Below are 16,425 nucleotides of genomic sequence, written 5' to 3' on the forward strand. Positions count from 1 at the left end.
AAGATCCAAAGAAGAGCGGCGCGTTTCGTCACAGGGTTATTTGGTAACCGTGATAGCGTTACGGAAATGTTTAACAAACTCAAGTGGCAGACTCTGCAAGAGAGGCGCTCTGCATCGCGGTGTAGCTTGCTCGCCAGGTTTCGAGAGGATGCGTTTCTGGATGAGGTATCGAATAATTTGCTTTTCTCTACTTATACCTCCCGAGGAGATCACGAATATAAAATTAGAGAGATTAGAGCGCGCACGGAGGCATTCAGACAGTCGTTCTTCCCGCGAACCATACGCGACTGGAACAGGAAAGGGAGGTAATGACAGTGGCACGTAAAGTGCCCTCCGCCACACACCGTTGGGTGGCTTGCGGAGTATAAATGTAGATGTAGATAGCGGATTCCAGTACAAGATGCAATTATCGTTTGTATTCACATACAAATTACGACTTAACAGGTGTAGAAACGTAGTTTTTCTGCTGAGTTGAGCGAGCGAGCGAGTTCAAGCCTACCTTAAGGTAAGTGCCGCGGCCTGTCTTTGTCGCAAGCCTCGCTTGGAGCGGACCTTAGTCGTTGATTCCGTAGTTCATCACTAAAACGACTAACAAAAGAAGGGCTTGTATGTATCGGGCCTGACACGACCATAAATAAGTGAACATGTCCAGCTAAAGCAGTACACTTGGCAACTAACCATACGTATGAGTGATACTTATAGATTTTTGCTGCCTTTTTGTCACAGAAGGCAGTACCCTCGCCGGCCGGAGTGGCCGAGCGGTTCTAGGCGCTTCAGTCTGGAACCGCGCGACTGCTACGGTCGCAGGTTCGAATCCTGCCTCGGGCATGGATGTGTGTGATGTCCTTAGGTTAGTTAGGTTTAACTAGTTCTAAGTTCTACGGGACTGATGACCTCAGATGTTAAGTCCCATAGTGCTAAGACCCATTTGACAGTACCCAGCAACACGCTACGGAAAAGCTCGATAGCTAGTTTATGAGAATAACCAAATATTTCAAACAGATACTAAATGTGGTCACGAAAAATGAACGACGAAAGAAAAGTGGGAGAGATGTGGGGGGGGGGGGGGGGAGGATAAAATAGGACATACGACGCGGAAGAATAAGTGGAAGGGAAGAGAAAAAATGAGAAGGGGTAGAATCGTATGAAAGGAGGTAATGAGGAAATTCGATTTTTTTTTTATCAACAGTTCCATAAAAGCTGCTACCTCTCCATGGTACGCAGATGATTGTGTCTGGTTTTTGCAACTACATGCAGCTATTTTGCCAGGAGAAACAACGCAGCGGAAATGTAAAGAAATGTTTTGCGTTTTTTTTTTTCTTTTTTCATTGCAGATCAGCATTGAACGGCAAAGAAACGGTGCAGTACGAATCGCCATACTGTTGCCAGCAATGCCCCTTTCCACAGTGTGTTCTCATGTTTTGAAGTGTATTATTCAAAAATGAGTTACAGAAAAGTGTACCTTCTACTTCAGTGCAAAGCCATGTTGATGTCAATAAACGAATTAACAGCGATGAGCACCAAACAAAACTGGGAAATTGCCAGAGAGTGTCTGGGGAGAGGGTTGGGAGGGAATGGGGAGACGGGACGCAAACTGCAAAGTGGAAGTGTGTACTAGTTGAGCCACTGTGCATACTTCGTCCAAATATTTAATATTTACTGCTCATTTCATACAATGCCAACACGAGGAATCAAGACTTGGGAGACAGATACAGATGGAGGACGAAGATGTGGAAACACAAAAAACACAACACACTGCCATGTCTATTACGGTGTAGGAAAACCGTTGGGGTACAAAAGAGCTTCCAGTCGTCTCGGAATGGATAAATGCCGGCCGCGGTGGTCTAGCGGTTCTAGGCGCTCAGTCTGGAACTGCGCGACTGCTACGGTTGCAGGTTCGAATCCTGCCTCGGGCATGGATGTGTGTGATGTCCTTAGGTTAGTTAGGTTTAAGTAGTTCTAAATTCTAGGGGACTGATGATCACAGATGTTAAGTCCCATAGTGCTGAGAGCCTTTTGAACCATTTGAATGGATAAATACAGGTCCTGCATAGTGTTCAAGGGAACCTTCTAGCAACTTCCACCAAAGTAGTGGCACGTTCAGGTAACAATATGGAGGTGGACAGCGATGACGCGCCCTTGTCTTCAAAGTAGACAGCAAAATGTTAATATTTTACGATCTGATGGCTTTGATGGTCATGGGAAATGCGACAGTTCATCCTCGTGCTCGTGCTCGCAAAACCTGTCCACGTAAGTGAGAGCTGTTCAAAGATCAGTCCTGTCATCTAGGAACACAGCATCACCATCATGGAACAAACATTGTACCATGGAATGTATATGATCAGCCAAAATGGTCACATAATACCTTGGGAGTAACGCTACCTTGTAGAGTAACCTTGGAGCCCATGGCTGCCCAAATCACCGCTCTTGGGGCGTAAACTCGCCCCGAAACAATGTGAAACAAGAGACATCCTACCAAATGATATTCTTTCACTGCTCAGTAATGCGTATTTTATGGCTTCGGCGCCACGTTTTCCGGTTGCGCGCATTTGCATCACTGACAAGTGGATAAGGTACTCCCGCGCGCCGTGTAATTTCCTGCTTATAAAGCTCGCTTCGTGTTGTTTTGGTGCTGCTGACAGGCTTCGCGAGTGCGACATTCAATTCTGCAGTGACTTTTGTGGCAGACTTCCTCTTATTTTTTGTCCCAATCCTCTTCAGTGATGGTCCATCACAATCATCCGATTCATCACCCGGTATCTGAGTGGTCAGCGCGACAGAATGTCACTCCTAAGGGCCCGGGTTCGATTCTGGGCTCGGTCGGAGATTTTCTCCGCTCAGGCACGGGGTGCTGTGTTGTCATAATCATTATCATTTCGTCCCCATCGACGCGCAAGTCGCCGAAGTGGCGCCAAATCGAAAGACTTGCACCAGGCGAACGGTCTACCCGACGGGAGGCCCCAGTCACTCAATATTTAAATTTATTTTACAATTATCCGACACTGATTTTCGTTTGGGTTGTGTCTGAACAGATGATGTTTTCCGCTTTCCCTGTATGTTGCTCACATTTACTATTCAGTGCCTCTGGTAGTACCAAACACTTCGACTACCTTGCTTACGAAAAATAGAAATTTATGGTAAGATCTTATGGGACCAAACTGGTGAGGTCATCGGTCCCTAAACTTATACACTACTTACTCTAACTTAAACTTACTTACGCTAAGGTCAACACACACACCCATGTCCGAGGGAGGACCCGAACCTCCGACGGGGAGAGCAGCGCGGACCGTGAAAAGGCGCCCTAGACCGCGCGGCTACCCCGCGCGGCTCTTGCTTACGGAAGCACCCACCAGCTACCGGCAACAATTTGCCGAACTTCGAATACACTGATCTCTATTATAATGCAATGACAACTACACAGACAAGGTAAACGGAGGCTTCCACGGCCGTTGTCACAGTCAGTAAAATTCTTCTGGGTTTGCTCCCGCGCGGGTCTTGCTTACGGAAGCACCCACCAACTACCGGCAACAATTTGCCGAACTTCGAATACACTGATCTCTATTATAATGCAATCACAACTACACAGACAAGGTAAAGGTAGGCTTCCACGGCCGTTGTCACAGTCAGTAAAATTCTTCTGGGTTTGAGGCCACATTGTCAACTATAAAATTCCGACGTTTCGGCGACTATTACAAGACGCCTTCCTCAGTGCGTGCTGCTAACTGTACACCCTGAGGAAGGCGTCTTGCAATAGTCGCCGAAACGTCGGAATTTTATAGTTGACAATGCGGCCTCAAACCCAGAGGAATCTTATTGACTACACAGACAATGTTCTGATCACAAGTGAAACTTGCAACCTATTGGGGGTATAGCACAGGCGCAGCTCGTGGTCAGATACAACAGCGTAACCTGCCGACTTGGTTAACGTCTCGATTTATGTTGAAGCATGCATTTCTCACGGTCTTTCCATACTTTTGTCCACCCGCCGTAATTGTGTGGTCGGGAACTACAGGAAGAAGAAGGTGAGGAAAAAAGTACTTCACACGCTGCAGGTCAACGGGCGGCGGCCACAGGCGAGCTGTGAGAAGGGCCCGAGGCGGCGGCGGTGGCGCAAAGGCGGCAGCCATGTATGAATGGGACCTGCGGACACGGGCGATTCCCACGGGCCACCAGCCACTGATTCACTGCGCAGTTCTCTCTTCTTCTCCTGTCTGCGAGCTGCGTCGTCAACACGGACGCTTATGTAAGGTCAGCTAAAGCTCCCACCCACCTGGCACGATGATTACAGTGCACAACTTACTGCGCGGTGTTGTCTTGCAGCATATATTCTATGAATGAACTGAAGAAGTGTTGTTGGATAGAGGATAACAATGACACTCCGTCGTCTCGATTTAGATTTCGCAGGTTTTCGTATTAATAGAGTCTCAACTTGATCTATGAAGTCTTTTACTGTACCTGTTCTGTTTTACTTCTCTTTCGCAGTAATACGTGCGACATGGATCATTGTCTCTGCCTGCTCTCTTTCACACTTAACGAGCGGCGGACGTAATATTACGTCACGCCAGTTATCATGATTTTCGCTGTTTCAAACATATGCAACCATGGAAAAAAGTATTCATACACTATTTTTTATGTAGAACATAGAACATAGAACTTACGGCTGTGTTTATCACAACCAAAGATCACAACCCGAGATGTTGTTGGGTAACTAACAGTGTGGGGTTTCTCTCCTAATCTCTACATATGAAAGTATTAACTAAATTAACCTTCTGTCATAATTTATTACTACGTATTGATAGATGATGGTAGATATTTGGTGTGGAGGCGACTAAATACTGAGTTAGATCCCACCCTTATTCACACCACACTAAAACACGGTGTTGGAGGAATTATGGTATGGAGATGTGTGGCTACATCTGGTGTTGGGCGACCTGCTTTTGCTCAGTATAACATGGACGGGTGCCAGTGTTTAAATATCCCAAAGGCAAATCTGCAGAAAAGTGTTGCTGGCTTGGGTTTTAGCACAGACTGCTACTTTCAACAAGACACGGTTCCGAAGCATACAGCGGAAGTTTTTTTGTCTGTGTTTGTTGTACCGTACTCCCCACGTTTTAACGTTTCCAACATACAGCAGAGATCTTAATCCACGTGAACATCTTGGCTGTATGCTTGAAAGATCGGTCAGAGTCCGCAGCTCGTGGTCGTGCGGTAGCGTTCTCGCTTCCCGCGCCCGGGTTCCCGGGTTCGATTCCCGGCGGGGTCAGGGATTTTCTCTGCCTCGTGATGACCGGGTGTTGTGTGATATCCGTAGGTTAGTTAGGTTGAAGTAATTCTAAGCTCTAGGGGACTGATGACCATTGATGTTAAGTCCCATAGTGCTCAGAGCCATTTGAACCTTTTTTTGATCGGTCAGAAAACATGAAATACGAAGTAAGACTGCTTTGAAATCATGCCTGCACCATGAATGGCAAAATAATACCTGAGCGTCCGCCCCCAGTATCTGAGTGGTCAGCGCGACAGAATGTCAATCCTCAGGGCCCGGGTTCGATTCCCGGCTGGATTGGAGATTTTCTCCGCTCAGGGACTGTGTGTTGTGTTGTCCTAATCATCATCATTTCATCGCCATCGACGCGCAAGTCGCCGAAGTGACGTCAAATCGAAAGACTTGCACCCGGCGAAAGGACTACCAGATGAAGGCCCTAGTCAGACACCGTTACATTTACCTGAGAGACTACGAACACAAGTTCAGTCCATGCTAAAGATTACAACAGAAATGATAAATGCAAGAGGAATGACTACTCCACTACGAACGCTAAATCTTGTTTTGTTCTTACGTTTAAAGTATTTCTTTAGATTTGAATGCGCTCTAAAAGAAATTAAAACAGAAAGAAGACTTCTTTGCTGTGCATTGTTATAATGTACTGTCATAAATACTACTGTATTGAAGTTTTATCTGTGGATTAATGTTTAACCCTAACAGTGCCAAAATAAGTATATTTAAAGTAGAAAGTCCAATATACCTGAAAATGTTTTAAAATTCCAACTACATATTTGTACAAACGAGTTATAGATTCCATAGGAAAAACACATATTTTAACCAGTCCACAGGTAATGGCAGCTGCGTACTAAACCAGCACCGTAAGTTTTAAACGAGCAGGGAACGCCGGCAGCTACAGCCCTCACATACTGTCTTCCACGTTATTCTGTGCTATACTCATCCGATTTCTTTTCAAAATCATTACATAAATATGTAGTACTACGTGTGAAATATTCAAACTGTGTGACGGTCCGGGACTCTAACTGCGAATCTTATTTTTCGTGGTCGATGGTCTCACTGGCTTAGCTATGAAGGCGCCATTCACAACCACGGCTTCACAGCCGCCAGTATCTCTCTCCTCCTTTAAGAACTTCTTAGTTCTCCAGTAGGCCTCCAGTAGGCCTTCTGCTTAAATAGAATGCCCTGGGACAAGTGGCTTAGCTAAAGCCTTTGGAACTGTTCCCGGAATGAGCGGAGTGTACGCTGGTTGCAAACTTCCTTAACCCAAAACAAAGGTCTTTCAGAGTCGTAATATATTATAAACTTTGATTGTGGTAGCATTGCAAAAAACCACCCCCTCTCTTTTTCAGTATCTTCGCTTTAGTGCTTGCCGTGTATAAAGCAACATTCAACAGACAGCTTCAGTTTGTCATTCTGACGATAAAATATATTATTTAGAACTGAGCGCGGAATTGGGTGCCCTTCTACGGGAAAGATTTTGTCGCTCGTTTTTACATCAGACCATCACGGTTATGGGATTTTTTTCATCAGTACTCTTTATTGACGATGCAACCTTTACCAGAACTGGCATCATCAATCTGCATAATCGACATCTGCAGCCCACAGACAACCCTCACAGACAAGCCTCATACGCATCGGTTCAGCGTCAGTGTGTGGACAGGATTCCTTGGCGACCACAAACTTTGATTAGATTAGATTCGATTAAATTAGATTCAGTTTTCGTTCCATAGGTCCAAAAAATGAGATGATTCTCGTGGGTTCGGAACATGTCAGAAAGTATAACATAAAAACATAAAACATTTGAATATAATACTTACTACCCTGATAATTTTTCAGGAGATTGTCGAAATAGGTGAGTAGTTGTCAGAATTAAATATTGTTATGCACTATTAATCAATTTATCATACTCAAAATATCTAATCTTGACTGTTGTGACCAAGTGCTGTCAAAACTGAAATCTAACAGATATTTTTAATTAAGCTGGCTTAACAGTCTCTGTTAAGATATTCATTTATGGAGTAGGAGGTCCCTGTCAAAAAGTCTTTCAAACTCTCTTTAAACCGTGCTTTATCTGAAACTAAGTTTTTAATGGTTGCTGGAAATTTATTGAAAATGTGTATTCCTGAATATTCGACCTCTTTTTGGACCTAGGTAAGTGATTTTAGGTCTTTCTGTAGACTGTTCTTACTGTAGTATTGATACTACGTACTGAGCTATTGGCTGGAAATAGAGATGTATTACTTGCAACGAATTTCATTAGGGAATAAATATACTGAGAAGCAGTGGTTGGAATGCAAAGTTCCTTGAACAGGTTTCTACATGATGTTGAAGTTACGCCACAAATTATTCTTTTCACACAGTTTGAATCCTAAAAACTTTTGCCCGGTTTGATGAGTTGCCCCAGAATATGATACCATAAAACGTAATAGAATGAAAGTAAGCAAAGTATGCAAGTTTTTTTACATTTGTATCTCCTACATCTGACATTATTCTCACTGCAAATACAGACTTATTTAGGCGCTTAAGCAATTGTGTGGTATGCCCTTCCAAACTGAATTTATTATCGAGTTGTAATCCCAGAAATTTAACACTGTCAACCTCTTCGATCTGCATGTCTTCATGTGTTATACACGTGCTGGAAGGAAATCTCTTACGAAATCTCTTACAGGTTCTGAACTGCATATAATGGGTCTTCTCAAAGTTTAATGACAGTGAATTAGCTGTAAACCACTGATTAATGTCAGTTTTGATGATGTGAAAATTTGATTAGCAGCTATTTCTAAATCTGTATTGCACTTGCTACTTAATGCAGTGCTTGTATCACCTGCAAACAAAGCAAACTTAGCATCTGGCAATGTAACAGATGAGAGGTAATTAATTTACACAAGAAAAAGCAATGGACCCAAGGTGGACTCTTAGTCTGGTTATTATTCCACAACGCCTCGATGGAGGAAAGTACATGAACTTCCTGCAATGTACTCTGCCTGGTTTGCTTGGGAGAGTGCCTTTGGCAGTACGACAGGTTATGCAGTTTCTGCACGACGGAGCACCACCCCACTTCTGCGTTACAGTTCTGCGATACCTCAACAACATGTTTCCCGGACGCTGGTTGGGACGTGGAGGCCATGTAGCTAGATCACCGGATTTAAACTCCCCTGGTTTTTGACCTCTGACGGCATCTGAAAAGTGTTGTGCATGCTGAATCAGTTCCTGATCTGCAGACGCTTCAACACCGCGGTCACGATACCTGTGACGTTATTCTGAAGCAGGGCGGAAGTTTCGAAAGACAGCGGCAATCCATGACGCGACGTCTAAAGGCGTGCATTGCATCTCATGCAGGCCACTTTGAACATCTTTTGTGAAGTGGATGTGATGTAGCTCTTTACAGTGTTCTGGGACGATTTGTTGTAGTTGCACACACACCATCAATTTCCACACTGGAAGTGAGGAATCCGTCCCTGCAGTTTGTGGATTTTATTAATGTTTACCCTCTACAGGCTTTCAGCAGCTGTTGTTCGCTTTTCTAACCATATCGAACACGGTTTCCTCGTCCAGTTTATCATTAAGCCAAGATAGGCGTAAATACCCAGTCATGTGAGCTGTGTCGGCAATGTGCTTTCTTAACAGTGCGTTCTTCTATGTTTACTTCATGCTATAACCACTGAGTAGGATTAAATATGTAGCGAGCAGTGTTGCGCGCATGTCGTCAATGTCAAACTCCGGATTTTCACCCGGCTTCGATATAACGCTGTTTGCTTAAATTTTAAATTAACAGCAAATCTTTATAATGTGTTTCTCTGTTTTTACACATTTATGTACTACCAACAGCAGTGGTGAATAATTGTTGCTGCAACGGAAGCAAACAGAAATATGTGAAGGAAAATGTACTTTTCTTAAGTAATTAGCACTGAAAATTCCCTAGCTTATGTTACTGAGCAGCTTTGTGCTATAAAAGCTGAGCGTGTACTTTCTCAAAATAATAGATGTATTATTCTTGAACTTGCCCGCTGTAAGCAACGACAACGCCGACACAGCAAAGCACAACTTCGTAATATCCCGGTTATATTATTTCTTAATGGGTAGCCCAACTACGAAAAGTTGTTGAAATGAAATGGAATTCAAGTCCGCTTTTAACAGAATTTTATGGTTTCAGGTACCACATAGGTTAATCAAAAGTTATCAGAGAAGCAAGATTAATTGAATTACGGTTTAAGTTAGCAAAAAATGACGCTAACACTGTGGGAGCTACCAAATGAAAGGAAGTCTGTACTGAGAACTAATCAGCAAAATATTCTTATCTGTGCAGATTGTAAATACGAGATTATCCAAACCAAATACAAATTCGAATTAAGTCAACAACACAACTTGTCTGGCAGAAACATATGAGAAGCGATTTGGTCAGGGTACGTGTTGCGCTGCCACAGACAGCGAAATTTTACATTTCCTCAAGATCAGCGAAGTGTGTCAAGCAGCCCAGATGGCCATCATCTCCCGTCTCATCGAACACTCCATCCCTGAATCTCTACTGATTTCTTGGACGTTCCGTCCCCAAATCCCGAAAACGTTTATTCCTTCCACCCAACTTCCAAACTTCCAAAAATTGAACTTGAATGGGACGACTGCAAGCTGCTTCCAATGCGACAGTTTAGAAATGCAACAAAATTTACGAAAACTATGGAAAGGACAGAAAACTTCACACTTTTTGCGTACAAGATCCGTATGTTGCCATCACGAGGTTAGTATTGGTGTTTCTTTGGTTGGTTGGCGCGAGCGCGCTTTGCGTTCAGTGACACGACACAATCTTATTGGATAAATCATATTTCGGGTGAGAAACGCAACCATCGCTCGCACGCTGTCGGAGTGCCAACGCGATGTCTGGGCCTTTGAAGTTGCTGCAGGTTTCATCTCCGAGGGGTGGCAAGGAAGACCAGCGTCCACTGTCCAGTATGTGGACTGGCGGCGGCTGTGTTCACAAAAGAGCAGCGGTGGGGCCACAGCCCGGCTTCCGCTAAAGTTGCTCAGCACCTCTGGGAGATGTGCTTCATGTAAAGAGAGAATGCCCTGTGCTGACAAAGGGGACCTGAGGCCGTTCCGGGGCCCACCTGAATCGCTAGGAGGGTGTAAAATTAACTCTCAAAGTACAAATTTCCATTGCCCACAAATCTGGCTGCACAATAGTGGACGAGGAATAATCTTTTATCGTACGAGTATATTGATATCTGCCAGTAACATCACACCACAAAGTTCTAAAACCTACTTTTCTTATTTAAGTACCACAACGCTCGAATTATAGCTAGCATACTAGTAATAGGCGCTTTGTGTGTTGAAGAATAACGAGACAAACCTATGTACATCAGAACCGCGAACGCCATAATTCGAAAGTGCAAACTAAATAAACCCAGAATTACGTCTACTAAAGATTCAAATACGAGCCCTTCAAGAAATACGCTTCAGAGACGAGAACACCACAGATTACGGTAACTGCATATCTTCAAGATCAAGAGAAATAGACAGGTGGGAAAAAGTACCAATTCACACTTGGTCACGGCTACTGTAGTACACAAGAATATGGTAGACGCAGTTAAAGAAGTTACACCGGTAAACAACATAACTATGACAATGCATGTGCAAGTTGTGAATAGGGAATACGTACTTATTAATGCATATGCTACCACAAAAATCGATAACACGAATAACTGCCAAAACAGGAACAATTTTGGAGTAAATTGTAGGAAGTCATGTCGAAAAGACCTGGTGACGACGTAAGAACTCTATCAAGCGATTTCAACGAACAAGTTGACAAAAATGAACAAAAAGTAGTCGGCAATTTCCCAGTATATAGATTCACCGTCAGTCATGGGGTTGACGTTGCGTCAACGAAACAATTTGAACTTCCTATCGATCTCGTTGTGGAAACGTCATCGAAAACAAAAGACCTGCAGTTCACCCACACAGTTACATTGTGAATATCAAATCAGACACGCAAAGATCACACACCATTTGTGGAAAGAAGTTTACAAGTCCACAGAGCCGCAAACGTAGACTCGGATCACTATCTTGTATGCATTAAAGTTAAATTTAACCAAATACAGACATTCCACAAGAGAATATGCCTTCAGAAATTTGATGCAAAAACAGGCAGGACATATCGAAAAAAAAATGGTTCAAATGGCTCTGAGCACTATGGGACTTAACATCTGAGGTCTTCAGTCCCCTAGAACTTAGAACTACTTAAACCTAACTTACCTAAGGACATCACACACATCCATGCCGCAGGTAGGATTCGAACCTGCGACCGTAGCAGCAGCGCAGTTCCGGACTGAAGCGCCTAGAACGGCTCGGCCACACCGGCCGGCGACATATCGAAGATTAAAATGTTACTGATATGTTCAGAGACACGCTACAATTACGATTACACACAAGATTATAATGTAATCAGAAAGTCAAATATACTATCGTGAGTCATGGAACCCCTTTTGGAAATAGTGGGCAGGCTGGTAAAGAGGGCCAGTGTCCGCTTTTGTTCCTTACTAATGGGTGGGGAGGTGGGGGGGGGGGAGGGGGGTTGTCCGAGATGTGTGTGTAGGCTCTGCCAGCAACATTGTGTGCACTGGATGTACCTGGCTGCAAATCGTCGTTCTTGTGTACGATGAATGACGCACGTCGTCTGGGTTGAGAGGTCATTCTCGTTAGATAACTGCATGAGATTCTATGGGAAAGTCGCTGAAGTAATCTCGTTTATAAATGGTAACAATGTCAACATAGTATTAGTAACATGGCTGAAACAAGATGTTAATAGCAATGAAATCCAGGCGGCACGCGTCATTCATCGTACGCAAGAGCGACGATTTGCAGCAAGGTACATCCAGTGGACTTTGTATCACAGTCGATTTACTCTCAATACATTTTATGTACTCAGTAGACTGTTCATTCCGTTCAACAGGTCCCGTAATTCTTTTTTACTTTCACTGAGGATAGCAATGTCATCTGCGAATCTTATCATTGATATCATTTCACCTTGAATTTTAATTCCTCTCTTGAACCTTTATTTATTTCCGTCATTCCTTCTTCGATGAATCAATTGAACAAAAGGGCCAAAAGACTATATGCCTGTTTTACACCCTTTGTAATCCGAGCACTTCGTTCTTTGTCTTCCTCTCTTATTACCCCTCCTTGGCTCTTGTACATGTTGTATATTACCTGTGTGTCACTATAGCTTACTGTTGTATATTACCTGTTGTATATTACCGATAGCTTACCCCTTTATTCCTCAGAATATCGATCATCTTCCACTACTTCACATTGTCGGACGCTTTATCCAGGTCGACAAAACCTATGAACATGTCTTGATTTTCCTTAGTTTAGCCTACATTATCAGCCGCAGCCTCATAACTGCCTCTTTGGTATCTTTCTTTTTTCTTTTGAATGATCAGTCTTTTGACTGGTTTGATGTAGCCCTCCACGATTTCCTCTCCTGTGCCAACTCTTCATCTCAGAGTAGCAACTGCAACCTACGTCTTCAATTATTTCCTGGGTGTTTTCCAATCTCTGTCTTCCTCCACAGTTTTTCTCTCTACAGCTCCCTATAATACCATGTAAGGCTTTTCCTAATGTCTTAACAAATGCCCTATCATCCTCTACCTTCTCCTTGTCAGTGTTTTCCACATATTCTTTCTTCTCCAATTCTGCGCGGAACATTCTCATTCCTTACTTTATCAGGCCACCTAATTTTCAACATTCGTGTGTAGCACCACATCTCAAATACCTCGATTGTCTTCTTTTCCGGTTTCCCCACAGTCCATATTTCACTACCATACAATGCTGTGCTCCAAACGTACATTCTCAGAAATGTCTTCCTCAAATTAAGGCCTATGTTTGATATTAGTAGACTTCTATTGGCCAGGAATGCCCTTTTTGCCATTGCCAGTCTGCTTTGGGTGTCCTTGCGCCGTCCATCATTGGTTATATAGCTGCCTAGGTAGTTGAATTTCTTAACTTCATCTACCTTGTGACCATCAATCCTGATGTTTTTGTTTCTCTCTGTTCTCATTTCTACTAGTTCTGATTACTTTCGTCTTTCTTCGATTTAGTCACAATACATATTCTGTGCTTATTAGACTGTTCATTGCATTCAGCAGAACAGGGTAATTCTTCTTCATTTTCATTAAGGATAGAAATGTCATCAGCGAATGTTATCATTGATTTCCTTTCACGTTGAAAGGACCACACACGATTTATTGAGTGGTTTGTGAACCATTTAAAACAGTTTTCTGTCCCTACAACGATTGAAATGAACAATGCTCATATCATTCAGTGATACTGCACAAAGCCGCAAAAACAAACTACCGCAAAGAAGTTATGGTGCAGGTACAAAATATTTTAGCGGATATGAGCATGACGACACTTTTGTTATATTCACTTATTAAAGACACTGGACTCCCATTCGGGAGGACGACGGTTCAATCCCGCGCCCGGCCATCCTGATTTAGGTTTTCCGTGATTTTCCTAAATCGCTCCAGGTAAATGCCGGGATGGTCCCTTTGAAAAGGCACGGCCGACCTCCTTCCTCGTCCATCCCTAAACCGATGAAACCGATGACCTCGCAGTTTGGTCTCTTCCCCCAAAACAACCAACCAACTTGTTAAAGGAAACAGCCTATGATTCTTACTTATGTAGTAGACGAAATCCCCTCCCATTTGAACACCATCGAGTTAGTATGGACAAATGTGAAGAAATGTATAAGGAACAATAATAAGTACTTTACAATAACAGAGGTCTAAAGGCTGTTGCGTGAAGCTCTTGCGACTGTGGATGCAGCGCCGGCCGGAGTGGCCGAGCGGTTCTGGGCGCTGCAGTCAGTAGTTCTGAGTTCTAAGGGACTGAGTCAGCTGTTAATTCCCATAGTGCTCAGAGCCATTTGAAGCATTTGTGGATGCAGCCTCATGGAGGAAAAAGGTCGATCACGTTGGAAAACAATTTCGAGCAGCACAGACAATGGAAGGTATCATTAGTGACCTTGAACAACTAATGAATTGTCTTGGTGATGACGATGAAGATCGTTTCAGTGCTGAAGCCGACAACGGTAACGATGGGGAGCTGAATGGAATTGCGCCATTTTCGCTGTCACTTGGGGAGTGAGAAGCTAAGAATATCGGCTATTTATTCCATCACTTTTATAATAAAACCTATAGCGAACAGTTACTACCTTGGTTATCATTTATTCTGTGACTATTTACCGTACTGTTTTCAAGATATCGGTCATCATAAAAATGCTTATTTCCCGTATTTCTTTGCTCCGTTACCGAAAGCGTGTGCTTTGTTGTATTTTTATCTTCAGTATTATGCAGTTGTTTATTTGCTGTCATTGTGGTAGCAACTCAAAAACGGGTTGTTATTGTTCAGTAGCTTACCTTTAAGAGGAGGAACAGAAATCCGTATCGTCTGCTGTGTGTATAGAGGCTGCTGTCGCAACATCCCTATTGCAGTACAGCCAACCTAACTTGACATAACGCGAAATGTCAAGTGCAATATTTCACCGGCGCAGGTATAAACAACTGGAAAACCATGGACTGGTCGGATGAGTCCTGGTTTCAGATCGTAAGAACTGATGGTACGGTTCGAATGCGGCACAGACCCTATGAAGACATGGATGCAAGTTGTCGACAAGACACTGTGCAAGCTAGTGGTGAGTTCATAATAGTGTGGGAATGGAGTGGGTCCTCTGGTCCAACTGAACCGATCATTGACTCGAAATAGTTACGTTCGGCTACTTGGAGACCATTTGCAGCCGTTCATAGATTTCATATTCCTGAAATACCATGCGCCATGTCAGCAGTCTACAATCGTTCGCGGTTGACTTGAAGAAAATTCTGGGCAATTCTAGCGAATGATTTGGCCATCCAGATTGCGCGGCATCAGTCCCACCAATCGTTTATAGGAAATAAACGAGAGGTCAGTTCGTGCACATACTCCTGTACCGGCAATACTCTCGCAATTATTTTTTATTTTTTTATTTAAGTCAAGTTCCGTAGGACCAAATAGACGAGCAAATCTCCAAGGTCATGGAGCGTATCAGTACATGAAATTACTACATAAAAGTTTAACAGATAAAAATAAAATGTTTATGAACCCGAAAAATGTCAAACCACAAGCGTAAGTCAACGCAGTCAACAATACAACAAGAATCAGCTTAATTCTTCAACGAACTTCTCGACAGAATAGAAGGAGTGACCCATGAAGAAACTATTTAGTTTCGATTTGAAAGCGCGTGGATTACTGCCAAGATTTTTGAATTCTTGTGGTAGCTTACTGAAAATGGATGCAGCAGTATATTGCACACCTTTCTGCACAAGAGTTAAGGAAGTCCAATCCAAATGCAGGTTTGATTTCTGCCGAGTATTAATTGAATGAATGCTGCTTATTCTTGGAAATAAGCTAATATTGTTAACAAGAAATGAGAGTAAGGAATATATATATTGAGAAGCCAATGTCAAAATACCCAGACTCGTGGACAGGGGTCGACAAGAGGTTCGTTTGTGAACTTACACCACTTATTGCCCGAACCGCCCGTTTCTGAGCCAAAAATATTCTTTTAGAATGGGAAGAGTTATCCCAAAATATAATATCATATGACATAAGCGAATGAAAATAAGCAAAGTAGACTAATTTTCGTGTCGAAAGATCACTCACTTCACATACCGTTCAAATAGTAAAAATGGCAGCATTAAGTATTTGAACAAGATCCTGAACGTGGGCTTACCACGACAGTTTACTATCTTATCTGTACACCTAGAGCCGCGCGGGATTAGCCGAGCGGTCTAAGGCGATGCTGTCATGGACTGTGCGGCTGGTCCCGGCGGAGGTTCGAGTCCTCCCTCGGGCATGGGTGTGTGTGTTTGTCCTTAGGATAATTTAGGTTAAGTAGTGTGTAAGCTTAGGGACTGATGACCTTAGCAGTTAAGTGCCATAAGATTTCACACACATTTGAACACTTTTTTGTACACCTAGAAATTTGAACTGCTCAGTTTCACTAATCATATGCCCATTCTGTGAAACTAAAACGTCAGTTATTGTCGAATTGTGTGTTAGAAAGTGTAAAAACTGAGTCTTACTCCGATTTAGCGTTAGTTTATTTTCTATAAGCCATG

The sequence above is a fragment of the Schistocerca cancellata genome, chromosome 2, assembly GCF_023864275.1.
Source record: "Schistocerca cancellata isolate TAMUIC-IGC-003103 chromosome 2, iqSchCanc2.1, whole genome shotgun sequence".
NCBI lineage: Eukaryota > Metazoa > Arthropoda > Insecta > Orthoptera > Acrididae > Schistocerca > Schistocerca cancellata.